General features: G+C 41.6%; 1 protein-coding gene across 1 annotated transcript in view; it reads right to left on the bottom strand.

Annotated features, from left to right (window-relative positions):
* Kiaa1217 (KIAA1217 ortholog) overlaps positions 1-11,386 on the bottom strand; it is a 496,947-nt gene extending 485,561 nt beyond the window's left edge. The window contains exon 1 of the mRNA XM_036187450.1: positions 11,277-11,386. The gene's annotated coding sequence lies outside the window, so the exon portion shown is untranslated. The remainder of the gene's footprint in view (positions 1-11,276) is intronic.
* Between the last annotated feature and the right edge of the window lie 2,294 nt (positions 11,387-13,680).

The following is a 13,680-nucleotide window of genomic DNA, read 5'->3' as shown; positions in this document are numbered from 1 at the left end:
CCAGACAGAGGAGGCTGCAGTGCTTCTTTTCTCCCATGGCTCAGACTTGCCCCCAAAGCCAGTCCCCACTAGGCTAGGGAAGGAGCTGGGACAGACTGTGGCACTGACTCCTGGGCCCATGTCTTTAACCTAGCCAGAAAGGCAGGGCTGGTCCAGTAGAACAAGTGAGTGACAGGTAAGGGGGTGGCCTGTGCTGGGTATCTCTAGCTGGCACCTCTGTCTCATTTCTAAGTATCTCTCTGACTGTCCATGCTTCTCTGCATTCCACTCTGTGCATCACCTGACTTCGTTCCTCCCCTGCAGGTCATTTCTCTGAGCATCTCCCTGTTGGTTTGGCACCTGTAAAGGGGAATTTAATATCGAAATATTTAGTCCTCTTCCAAATGTGGTGCTACACACTTGAAATTCCAGCATTAAGGAGGTGAAGGCAAGAGAATTGTGGGTGTGAAGCTGGCTTGAGATATGGAAAGAGCTGTAGGCCAGCCTAGACCACGTAGTGAGGCCTTGTCTCAAACTAAAAAACAAAAGATTAAACTAAATATCGTGTCCCCATCTTTCTAGATATTTGTACCCCTCTTTGTCCCAAATGACCCAGGCTCTAAGGTCATATTCCAGAGTTTTCCAAACTGGAGAGACTCCTTATATTAACACTTGTCAAGTACTCTTCCTGTATTTTAGATGTGAGTCTTCATCAGCTAAATGTTTTCCAATATTTTCTCCTAGTATTTGACTCACTTTTCATTCCCTTGACAGAGTCTTCCAAAGACCAGAAGTCTTTAATAGTAATGAAATCTGACAGGTACTTTTCTATTCTTTCATGATTTTTGCTTTTAGTCTTATATCTTACATGATTTTAATTTTTTAGGATTAAATATCAAATGATTAAAATATTTTCATTTGTGTTGTCTTCTAGCAGTTTTATAGTTTGGGGTTTTATGTGTAGTTCTAAGTTCCATTTCAAGTTGATTTTTGTGAAAAGTTTAAGGTCTCTGTCTAAGATTGAGTGTGTGTGTGTGTGTGTGTGTGTGTGTGTGTTAAAAAGACTAGCCTTTCTCCCACCGGGTCACCCATGTTCCTTTGACAAAAAACAGTTGATCCTATCTGGACAGTTTCATGCTACTCATCCTCCTTTTCTGCTGATCAGCCATTCCCCACCAACCCCCACTCTCCTGTTTACCATAGCTTCACATGTGTAAGTGTCCAGGTTGAATTGTTCCAGTCCTCTGGTTTTGTTCTTTTCTCTCCACATTTGTTTCATTGGTAACAGGGGTCTTCTGCCTTTTGTGTAGACTTTATAAATCAACTTGTCAATCACCACTAAATGACTTGCTGGGATTCTGATTGTAAGTGCATTGCATCTGCAGATACATTTGGGAAAAACTGTCACTACTGAGTCTCCAATCCATGAACATGGTATGGCTTTCTGGTTATTCAGATATTCCATTAAATTATCAGTTTCTCCATGTATACATTTAGAATTTATAACTGAAGTATTGCTGTTTTGGTGTTACTATGATGTGTGTTCTTAATAATAAAATTTGATTATTTATTGCTGGCATATCAGTAAATAACTGACTTCTCTGTATTAATCTTGTATTTGTTTAGACTTTCACAACAATATTTGGTATGCATTCTTTATTGGAACTATCTGTATAGATGATTGATTTTTTTGATATAGTTTTTTGTTTTTTTATTAACAAACTTTTGTGACTGGTTCATCCCCCGTCATACTCCTTTAATTTATCATATACTTTCACTGTCTTTAGGGGAACATAATTCTAACAGAGGGGATTGATGTTCTAAAAACCTGGCCCCATCTGAGAGCCAGCTGCTATGGGCTACTCTTTTTCCTTGAACATAGGTATTGGGTACACATTTCTGGTTTTGTTTTGCATTTTTTGAAGTGTTTTGTTGAAAACTGACATGTTACATAATATAATGTTGTAATTGTGAACTGAATCCTTGTAAGAAAAGTTGCTGGAATTAATCTACAGAAACTGTCTCCTGTTTTGTGCAGTTACTAAAATTTGTGTTCAGTCTTATACCTTAAATTATGCTTCCAGTCTGGCTTGCTAGGTGATCACTCTTGTGACAGCTTGGCTCAGTGGTCAGCCAATGCCTGGGCAGAGGGTCTACTCACATACCTCAAGCTGTGGTGCATGGCGCTTCCACCTTCTGTGTGTTCACTGGGAGCATGGCTAAGCCTTTTCATTCACCGCTTGGCTTGGAGCTTCCTACCTTAGGTCATTCTGGTACAGGTACAGAGTTTTCTAGAAGTCTTTCCCTTCAAAGCTCTCTTTCTATTCTTCTTGCTTGCCCCATGCTTATCTAAACAGGACCACGCCTCCAGGTGCAGAACAGCATGCTTCTCCATGCCTTTTTGTTGCTTTTGTTGACCAGACTCTTGATGTGGCTTTCACCTTCGGTTCCACATCAAGTTATCTGGTTCTGCCTGTTACACGTTGAAACAGTCAGCCTGACTCTCGGGGGTACTGGTGACCTAAGCTGCTGCTCACAGTGAGGCAATGGGATTCATCCCAGGAGTGACGTCACAAAGCCATGATCACACAGATGGCCTAGTTAAACTCAATGGTTCACAAAACAAAAAGAATAGACATGAATTTGTGGACAGAGTTTGTAGAGAAGAGAGTAGTCAGGGGCAGAAGGGATGTGGAAGCGGATGGCGGGTCAGAGTGGTCAGTACTCTTCATGTACACATACACGGTGCAATTATCAATAGCAAATTTAATTAAAAATAGCAAAGAATCAGTGGAGCATCCTGAGAAGTTTAAACCTTTATCTTTGAGAACCGAAAAGACAGTTTGTTTTTGTTTTTCCATGCAAACAGGTAGAAAACATTTTTCTAACACACCTTCCAGACTGCAAGTGTTCCTAACTGCCATACAAGCTCTCTTTTGCCACGAAAACTTCACAAGTCACAAGATCAAAGAAACTGTAAAGAATCCCAAAGGACCACCCAACCATGACCCAACTTCTTTATCAGCAATAAAGTCATCTTTGTTGTTCCAAGCGGCTCTGATAGCAGCTGGCTTTAGTTGCTGACTAATGACATGGAGAAGTCCGAGCAGTCTCGCTCACTTAAGAATGCAGTCTGGAGAGCCTAGAAAATTACACTCTAGCCTCTAAAAATCTCCGTTGGTGTCACTTTTTGTCTTTAACTTTGCTGGCTCTAAGAATTTCTAAATTGGGACTGGAGAGATGGCTCAGTTGTTAAGAGCACTGGCTGCTCTTCCGGAGGAGCTACATTTGTTCCCCAGTACCCACATTGGGTTCACAACTGTCTAAAATTCCAGAAAAGCCAATGCCCTTTACTAGCTTCCACAGGTACTATATGTAGATGGTGCACAGACAGACATGCAGAAAATACACCCATAGAAAAAGAAAAAAAATAAAGCAACAAACAAGAACAAGAAGTTTATAAGCAATAAACAAACAAACAAATAAATAAATAAATGAAGATACTTGGTTCAGGACAACTTTGATAATTGCTAATATATGCTATTTCGGGGTCACTATTCATTATAGCAGCAATATTATTACAATAGCCAGTACTAAGAAAGTCTATGAACTTTTGTGTTATGCTCCTCCCTATGTGCTTTATTTTGTGGGGCTGGAGAGAGGGATTGGTGGTTAGAGGCTTTGTTGCTCCTCCAGAGACCAGAGTTCAGTTTGCAGCACCCACATCACAAGCAACATTAGCTCCAGGGGCTGCAGCTCTCTCCTCTGACTTCACGGGCAATACACTCACCTGTGCACCACCTTCTGAGGTAACTAAAAATTACATAACTATTTTTGTTTCATTAAAAATCCACACAAGATGGCATGGCTGTTGCTTCTCAGCAGTGATCCAACATGGTTTTAACATTGCTTTGAGAAATCTCCACTTCACAAAATGAATTTAACTCCTAGGAAGATATAGAACATTTTTCATGTGTGAAGAGATAACTTGGCCATATTTCACAAACACTTATTTTTTGTGAAGTTTTCAGAATCTTTCCTGAGATACTAAAAACATTTTCCCACCAGATTTGAGGTTTCTAAATGAAGCTCATGAGTTAGAGTCTATAGTGATCTCATATACCATTAAGTGACAAAATGGTACAATTTATCATGTCCACATGGCATTATGGGAAATTCTCTCCACTGCTTGGGTTCTCTATTTATACTTTCTAATTTCCTCACATCACAAGCTAATGACAGAAGAGTTTCCTTTTTAGGTTATTGTTTCCAACAAGGAACTGCATAGAAACAGCAATTATTTCTGAAGTTGCATCCTTTTCCCTACACTGTTTAAAGCAATGATTTGTTTATTTCAAGCTTCAAATTCTATTTTCTACCTATAAAACAAATTACCTTATGCATGAATATGAGAACACATAGCTTCTCTACATTGGCCAGTAAAAATCTCTCTATGCATCGCATACTAAGTAAGTTGTTAAGTTCTACTGACATAAGTACATGCAAGTGTTTCCAGTTGAAGATCAACTATATTAATTCACACACACACACACACACACACACACACACACACACACACACACACATGTTCTGACCAGAGCAGCCATGAAGTAAAGAGGCATGACCTTACATGAGCAAGAAAAACAAATGAACAGACTCAATTTACACAAAAAGGATGTCAGTCAACTCAGTGGAATATATCGGTATCTTTTCTGCCAACTCTCAAGAACATACAACACATGGTGTTTCACACATAATAGTCCACACCATAACCCACTGTCTAACATTGTTAACATAAACACTCATTCCCCTCCACTTCTGCTTCCTTTCCCCAGCTTCTTCCCATAGCTCCATCTTCTGTCTCACAGGGCGGCTCCCTCAGGGCTTATGGCCAATTGTCCCCTCTACCTTCCAGAACATCCTCTTTTCTCTGCCTTTTGTCTAAGACCCATGTGATTCAGATCCAGGCCACCTACCATCTCATTATTTAAAACGTGGTCCTCAGCATAGCAGGTTGTTTCTGAATTGTATGTCAGTGCAAGGGTGAAAACTATCTAGAAATATCCTGGAAATAACCAGACAGCACAGACCTGTTAGACAAACACAGTGCATTTTCATTAGCTACCATAGTTATGTTTTCTATCAGGAATAGGAAGACTGAATTAGTGAATCTTGAATGATTGCCTTAAGAAGAGATAGAGTTCTTAAAAGTGTTGGGTGGTGTTTTTGACTACTAATCAATACATAATATGGTGCCTAGTTCTCTTTAATGATCCCTTACTTACCATGTGTAGTTGATTCACTAACATTGATCTCATACCTAAAAGCACTGTCATTTATGCCTCAACAAACCTCAACAAACCCATATGCTTTCTCCATAGGTCCCACCACTGCCCCCTTTCACACAGGGACACTTGGGCCAGTTGAGCCCACTGGGCTCCATTTTACGTTATGAAAACATCAAAATATATAGAAAAATGCAGAAAAAAAGAACAAAAGAAAAAGTGTGGGACTACAAGGACCATGAAAAGAACATGTGTTTATAGTGTGCTTTGTGTAATTCAAATTTACTGCAGCCCTGTGTTAGTTTTTGAATGTCTGCAAAAGCACCATTACTACTGACTTGGAGACTGTACATATATTTTAATGAGAATGTAAATTTGTAAATGGGGAATCCAAAGATAATGAAGATCAATATTATTTAAATAATAAAAATACTATGGGGTAAGGATGTAACTGGTAATAAAAAAAAATTTTTTTTAGTATGTTCCAGCTTAATCCAGATGACACTGAACCTTTGTTAAAGCTCTACTTAAAACCTTGACTTTTCTTGTCTCTACAGGATGTTTCTGAATTACAGTTTATCATACTAGGCATTACAGCCCAGCTTCCCTTGAAAGCCTCGGCTTTTCTTTAATCACTGGGCTCTAGGGCTGCAACTAAACTTAGGTCATCAGCATTGTGTTCAGGGGAAATCTCTCATTCAAAGGCACAAGGGAGAGTTTTACCCAGTTATCCTAGAGGGAGAGACTTCTATCTTACCATCAAACAGTGTGATTTTCTGGGACTGGGGAATCCCCCCCCCCCTTGCCTTCCCTTTATTCTGTACCATAGTTTTATGCAAAAAGGTACTTGTTTGGCATTTGCTTGTGGGCTGTTCCAGTAGGATCAGGGCAGGGCTGTGACTAATGTGAACAGGATTGGAGATGTGGCTGTCAGGTGCCTCTGGAGGAACAACCTGGGATTTCAACTTGTAAGGTTTGACATGGAGCCAAATTCTGAGGTTTATCGGGCTTGATTTTCTCTTTGGGCTTTATATATATATATGGAGAGAGAGAGAGAGAGAGAGAGAGAGAGAGAGAGAGAGAGAGAGAGAGAGAGACTTTAAAACTTGCACTTTCAAGTCCTCCATGACAGAGGAGCCTGAAATATTCTCAGTGAGTCAACACAATTCATTTGACAAGGACTCATGGCACAGTGTGACAGACACACCTTTTGTAGACATACCTTAGTTCTTTGTGAGATCATGAAATGGAAATCAGCTTTAAAGTGGTTTTCAGGTTGACTTTTGGTTCTGTTAAATGTTAAATCTTCTCTCTCTCTCTCTCTCTCTCTCTCTCTCTCTCTCTCTCTCTCTCTAACTCTTTGGACAAATTAAATGTCACCATCAATTCCACACTAGAAAACCTAGGGAAGATAGATGTTACTGGGTGGGTGGGTAGGGAATAGAGGGTTAGAAAAGCTTCTGTTTTGTAGCTGAGTCTACCACAGCTATCACATCAACTTTACTTACAACATTTAATAAACAAAAACATCCAAATTGACAATCCAACTCAACAACCAAACAGCCACCACTGAAGAGCAGAACTCCACGATCAAGAGGTGAAGGTGCACAAAACGTCATGGAGAGAGTTGAACACCACTCACTCCTCAGCACACCACCATGTCAAGCTGCATTTTGCCCATCCTGTAAGTGATTTCTTTTGCTTCAAGAGAGACACACACCTTGTTTGACTCTTGTTTCCACAATGTTAACATGGTTTAAACAGTACCTCCCAGCAGTCTATCCCTAGGACACGAGGTGACTCTTGATGCTTTGCAGAAGACAATTTCCCAGACGAAAACAGCCTTGTAACATTCCAGAGATCTCATCTATTGCATGAAGTTATGCATCTAAGGGCAACACTATAATTTCTGGTTTTGTTATTCTTCTCTACCTGGCCCCGTTCCTTTGCCAAGTGGTTCACTGTACTAGAGGCCATGTCTCCACAGCTGCACACCATCTTCTAATTGCAGGGGAAATTACAGGCCTAAAGCAAATGGAACCAGAATCTCTGGGCTTTACCTTTAAGAAGTGGCTGCTTACAGCTTCATTATTTCTGTATCCGAATCTTACCTATTGGTCAGTCAGCATGTCCCATGCTCCCCCTCCATCACCAGTTGGAGTGGCTACCCCTGGGAGAGTACTTATCCAGGGCCAGAAACATCCTCCAGGCACCAGACAGAGAAGAAGAGAAGTTAGCAAAGTGCAACTGGTTTTTAAAGTTTCCATTGCTTTTCAGTAAATGTGTTTTCTTCCTGTCACAGAGCTGAGAACATATGCAGCACCTGGCAGCTGATTTCTTCGAAGCTTAAAGTTAGGAGAGGGAAGGCTGACTCACAGTTCCTTACACTGCATGTGTGAAACCTTTTGAGAAGATTTGGAGGCGGAAGATCCACAGGATTTTGATGATGCTCTCAATTGCTATTAAATCAGTATAAAAAGAGAGAATCTACTGCCTCTCTGCTTCTATTTCTGACCTTTACAAACTTAAAGAAAAAAAAAAGGAACATGGAGGGGGGTTAAGTGCCAAAAGAAGGTGACATTTTTAGGTGGCTGTGGTTTTCTGATCATCTTAAACATTTGGTCTCCTGGCATCCTTTGGATTCAAGTCTTATCTACAACAAGGACAAAAGCTCTGGAGACCACACATCCATTGACCCGGTACTGACTCTAATCACTACATCCTTTATACTGCACTGCTTGCTTTCTGTGAAAGGCTCATGCCATTCAGGTTTTTACTAAAATGAAGATAGTGTAAGGAATGGGGAGCTAAGACATGATTCTCATTAACATAGTTCAGGAAATGGTGTCATGGCCGTCTTTGCCAAGTATGTGCCGGAGTCACTCACAGACATTGGTTTCTAACTCAATGCAAAGAGCAGCAGATGAAATACCCGCTTATGTACTGTGCTGTACAGGATATGAGTGACTAGGTCTGACTGCCCCAGATGGCCACAGGAACAGGCCACCCACGCAGGAATACATGTTAAGTGTTTTGAGTGTTCAATGAAAGGACTTCACATGTTGCGCACGAATTCCACAGAGTCTGACAAGGGTCCTTTCAGAGATAATAGTCTTGTCAAGTATTTACCTTGACATACTTCCTTTATTTAAATTTAAAATTCATTTTATGTGAATGAATGTTTGGCTGCACATATATCTGTGATCCGTGTTCATACCTGGTGCCCACAGAAGCCAGAAGATGGCATCAGATTCCCTAGGGCCAGAGTTACAGATGGTCACGAACTACCATATAGGTGCTAGGAATAGAACTTGAGTCCCCTGAAATAGTAGCTAGTTCTTTTAACCACTGAGCTATCTCTCCAGCCCCCTAACATGGTTTCTTTATCACAATGTTTAGGACACATTTTACACTCGAAAACCTGCCTGTGACATGAAGCAGGTTAACAAGCCACAGCATGCCCATGTGGGCTAGTACAAGAGGAGCCAGGCACGCTGGGCTTAGGACCATCTAGTTCAGTCTGAATCCCAGCGATCATGGGCTGCTGCTGCAAGCTGAGAAGGCAAAAGGGCTCCATTGGCTTCCACAACCCAGGCCAGAAACTGCAGCAAAAGCCAGAAGGGGTAACCACAGGCTAAGTGCTAGTCACATCTTCTCCATTCCAGAGCTCTGTTCAAATACTGGACTTTGTATTCAATAACAATGTGACCTTGAGTCAAGCATTTCAACTGTGTGGAGCCTGTCATCCTATGTGTAAGACAGGATAACAAGTCCCCCTTGTGCACAGCTGTGAGGATTAAAGATGCCTTGTGACTGCATGGTATGTGGCACACAGCAGACAGGGCATAGAGAGTAACTATTATTTTGTGCATTGTGATTGTCTACAATCCTGAGATTTGAGGCACACTTTTTTTTTCCATATCCTAGCAAACTAGTTCAAAGCCTGTTTTTCAAGGACATTAACTAGTTTGGGGTTAAAAAACCAAATCCCTGTGCATGTTCTGCTCTGCTTATCAAAGGCTGCCTCTAATGCCTGCTCACTGGTGAGTAAATTACACAGGTTACTCTTCCACCTCCGGTTAGTCTTGAACCACATTCCGTGTGGTAATGGGGCAATTTCTTTACTTCCTTATCCCTCCTACCACATTCCATACCCCCAAAGATGCCAGTTTTCACTTGCCTTCGAAAGTGAATTTTCATCTGTATTTTTCGAAAAGTCCCTTAAGTTGTAAGTTCTTTGAGCCTCCTCCAAGCCCAACCACCAGCAAAGAGTCCCCAGAGAGAATGACTGGTGCCTTTGCCAGAATCCTCCCCCAGAGAACAGGGGCTTTGCAATGAGCAGCACATCCAGAAATGGTTGACTCTTTGATCTTTGATACTTGTACAACTCTAAAGAGAAAGGCATTCCATCCCAACCACACACAGAGAGGGACACGCGTTATTTATGGAAGGCCCCTGACTCTGAGCTTAGCCTGGCTCTTCAAACACTCAAATACACACATCACTTTGACTGGCCAAATTGCTCCCACCCCTTACAGTGTGTCGAGTTGGAAGGGGGTGGGAGGAAGGGTAGGGGTGTCTGGTCCTTGGCTTTCCCCTGGGGTGAGAAAGGTAGCTTGGCAGAGACAGTCACAACAATATTTATAAAGACAGGAGAAAATAGAGTCCATATGTGCACAAAGGAAATCAGAGTAAATCACAGGAGTGAAGAAGCCTCTTGACTCCATTTCTGGGGTCTGGCGGCTTCTGGTGGAGTGAACGGAACCAGCCACTCTAGGCTTCAGTACTCAGAGTCCAGTGTTCACATGGCTTCCTTCTGATCAAGTCCGCCAGCCAGGCAGTTGCTCAGATGAGTTGAAGCGGACTCTGGTTCCCTCCTTTCAGACACTGTTTTCTAAGCCTCATGACCTAGGGAACTTCCTATCTCAGAGCTGATAATGACCTGGAAGCTGTAAGTTCTTGCTTCTGCAGTTGCTGAAGGGCAGGTTGATAGCTTCCTCCCCTTGATACTCAAAACTTCATACCTAGGTCCTGCCTTCTCTCAGGTGTGCTGGCTCTATGATGTGTCTGACTATTGGTCCAGGTTTCAACATGGAATGTCCCCCACAGGCTATTGTTTGGAACTCTCGGCTCCTAGCAGGTGGTGCTGTTTGGGGGAGGTTAGGAAAGCCTTAGGAGGTGGAGCCTGCCTAAAAGAAATAGGTCAGTGAGGCCAGATTTTGGGGGAGTCTTGTCCCTGGCTCTTTCTCCTTTTTTTCTGTTTCTGTCCACTGTGAAATGAACATGTGTCTTCTGTCATCTATCCTGCTGCCGTGATGCTCTGAACAAATACACAAAGCTAAGTGACTAGGGAATAAACACTCTGAAACTGTGAACCCCCAAACTCCTCCTCCTTTAAGTTGTTCTCTCAGGGATTTGGGGGTACCATTATGCAAAAGTAGCTAAGATAGACACTAAACCAAGAACCAAGTTAAATAAAAATAATACCATGGTAAGATCTGTTCTCTTTGCTACCTTTCTCTGGGTCCAATATATTGAACTGGTGGATTTGTGGTAAAAAAAAAAAAAAAAAAAACTGAGGCTGAATGAATCTGCCTATAGTTGGAACATCACTAGGGCAATTTCTCATCTAGATATCCAAGGCCATCCATGAAGATCAATTTAGACAAAGAAAGTGTGGTCTTTGGATATTTTCTTATTCTATGGTGGTTATGATGTCTTCAAGCCAGAGTCTGAACACAAAGACAGGCATATCAACATCAATGAACACGATATGCATCTTGGAAAATAGCACATCTGCTCATACTGCTGTCTACATAACCAATAAATAACAGATAAAGCAATATACAGCTGCATCTCAGAAGAAATGTGTATAAGAAAGCTGCATGGTTCAACTTAGACGTTTTGTTCCCTGGGCTCAGGGAAAATTTACAGAAGCCTCTTTCTACAAATATAGCTTTGCCTCATAATTCATTCACTCATTTCATGATTCAGTAAAAAAACAGGACTTACCAAAGAGGAAAACAAGGAAGGGGAGGGGTTGACAGATTGTAAGCAGTACAATCCTTTGAGGGCAACTTTCAGGAGCTCTGGGCTGTGGTCCTACCGTTGTCTCTGGGATACAGTATAGTCAGCTAGAAACTTAGGATCCCAACATTTCCATCTGTAAGATACAAACAATAGTGTAACTGTTTATAACTGCTAAGCAAATTTTAGAGTCCCAGACTGACTGAGAAAAAGGAAGAGCAAAGAATAAAATGCTGATATGTAGGGCAGGACATATTGAAATCACACACAGACCTCCACACAGCTATTCAACTTAGTGCTCTTAACTGGAAGTTTCCCATCATTTGTTTTTAACCAAAACAGGAGCGGGATACCACAAGGCAAGGCAAACCCACCAAATTAGACCAACCATGGAAACAATGCAGGTTTCCAGAGTTGAGGGCAAGGGGAAATAGGAAAGGGCTGATTGAGGATCAGAAGAGACACAGAGAAGCTGATTCCCCTGTGACTGTCCCCCAGAGATCCTGGCACACAGAGATACTGTATCCTATGATGACCTAGGCTAAGTGGGAAATGACATGAGATTGTGGACAGGTTCAGAGGCTGGACCACTGGCAAACATGACTTGCCCAGCACAATGAATGAAGCCTAAACAGAATTGCCCAGGTTCAAACAGTTTAAAATGATGGCTGAGGGTGACAGGCACATTTGTGTAGGGAGGACCCAGGATCACTGAGAAGCCCCAGAAAACTGAAGCTGACATCCATTCTTCCCTACCGTCAGTAACCTCCAAGCGACTGGAAGCTGCAATGATTTAGCTGATGACAGTGAACCTGGTACACACAGAGCAGGCCTGCTGTTTAGAAGAGCAGTGTTTCCCTCATGGACATTTGTTGCTATAAATCCCTCTCAGGGTCCCAAAAAACACATTTCAAGGGGAAAGAAATGGTGGATAAGACTATGAAAGATGCCACTGACCATATTTCAAAATATTTTGCAAAACACCATTGGGTTTTGACTCAAGCTTTTAAGACATGGGCTAGTCCATGGATTTCAGATTAGTTATTGTACTGAGTTCAAGCAATTATTAATTTAATCATTAAATCCACAATTAGTTATTTTTTTAAAGTATGACTTTGGCAACAAAATGGTCTTCTATACACAATGTCTAAATAAGGAGAGATGAATGATCCAGATGCCAGGGAGCCTGAGGTCTGTGTCTCTGAGCCACTAACCCCTGGCCTTAGCTTCATCACCAATAAAATAAAGCATAGAGAGGCTGGAAGGTCGAGAATAAACCCCTCAGCTTTCCCAGTCTTCACTCAAGCTTCTACTGTGATTTCTATGACCACTTCATTTGAGATTGTATGCATATACTTTTTTGCTTGCTTCTTTTAAAGATATTTTAACTTACCCTTTCATGAATTTCCTATGTGTAGACAATGTTTTTGGATTGGATCCACTCCTAACGCTTTGCTCTACAGACTCTTACCTAATTTGATTCTCTCTTTGGCTTAACTGAGCCAGTTTTCCATTAGTGTGAGAAAATACCTGAGATAATCAGCTTACAAAGAGGAAAGGTTTATCTTGGCTTACAGTTTCAGTTTATGGCTGCTTGCTTTGGGTTTGTGGTAGTATTGTGTGGCACAGTGGGAGAGGGTGGCTGAGGAAGCCTGTTGACTTCACAGCAGCCAGGAAATAATAGAGAGAGAAAAGAAGGAGCTGAGATCCCAATATTTCCTTCAAGGGAACCCACTCCCACAAATATTTAATTTCCCACCACCTCCCAACAGTGCCATTGGCTGGGAATCAACCTTTAACATGTGGGCCTTTGAAGGACACTCCAGATCCAAACTAGAGTAGACTATCCAGTGTTGTGGATATCACTCTGTATAAATAAAATACTGATTGGCCAGTAGCCAGGCAGGAAGTGTAGGTGGGACAAGTAGAGAAGAGAATTCTGGGAAGTGGAAGGCTGAGGCAGAGAGGCCTGCCAACAGCCGCCAGGAGAAGTATAGATTAATAAAAATGGGCTGAATATAAGAGTAAGAGCTAGTCAATGGTAGGCCTGAGCTAATGGCCAAGCAGTTTAAATAATATAAACGTCTGTGTGTTTGTTTTATAAGTAGGCTGTCGACCAACAGGGCTTGGCGGGGGCTGGAGAGAAGGTCTCCAGCTACAATCCAGATTCAACAAACTATGTTCTTGGTGAGTCATGGACCCAGGATATGAAGTTGATCTGGCTTCAAATTCTGGTGTCTTTTAATTTACTACATATCCATGTACCCACTGGCTATGACAATGAGTGATGTTCAATAAAATATTTAAAATACACCTATTTGCTTCAATTTAGTGTTGGACTAGTCACAATCTATTTTTCAGGTATCTTTGTAGTAAAATTCACCAGGGT

This window comes from Onychomys torridus, chromosome 5 (genome assembly GCF_903995425.1).
Source record: "Onychomys torridus chromosome 5, mOncTor1.1, whole genome shotgun sequence".
Taxonomy (NCBI): Eukaryota; Metazoa; Chordata; class Mammalia; order Rodentia; family Cricetidae; genus Onychomys; species Onychomys torridus.
The sequence above is the reverse complement of the archived record's forward strand: the minus strand, read 5'-3'. Positions and strand labels throughout refer to the sequence as shown.